Genomic DNA, 546 nt, shown 5'->3' on the forward strand with positions numbered 1-546 from the left:
ACAAGAAAATATAACCTCAAAAATGAATTCCTAACAGTTAAGATGATGCAATGTGATGGTTACAATTATAACAGTAACACAATAATGCACTGCAGTGTTGACTATGTAAAGCTGGGTTTTCAATCCTCTGTCTTCACAATAACTATGCTGTAGGAATTCTCATTCCCAAGTTACAGAAGAGAAAACAGAGGCTTAGAGAGATTACATGATCTTCCTATCTGCCTTCCTTCCTCCCCTCCTTCTCTCTCTTTCTTTCCTTCCTTCCCTCCTTCCTTTCCTTCCTTCCCTCCTTCTTTCCCTCCCTACTTCCTTCCCTCCCTCCCTTCTTTCCTTCTCTCTTTATCCTTCCTTGTTTTTCTTTTACCAAACCCCCATTCCCAGAAAATGTCGTGAATAAAAACAAGTATTGGACCTAAAAGTGTCAAAGTTACACTACAACTAGGATCTGCCTTCTAAGGATGAGGTCAACAATCTAAAAAAGAGAAAGAGGGCTGGGCTTGGTGGCTCACACCTGTAATCCCAGCACTTTGGGAGGCTGAGGCAGGT

This window comes from Cebus imitator, unplaced genomic scaffold (assembly GCF_001604975.1).
Source record: "Cebus imitator isolate Cc_AM_T3 unplaced genomic scaffold, Cebus_imitator-1.0 Scaffold456, whole genome shotgun sequence".
In the NCBI taxonomy this organism is placed as follows: Eukaryota; Metazoa; Chordata; class Mammalia; order Primates; family Cebidae; genus Cebus; species Cebus imitator.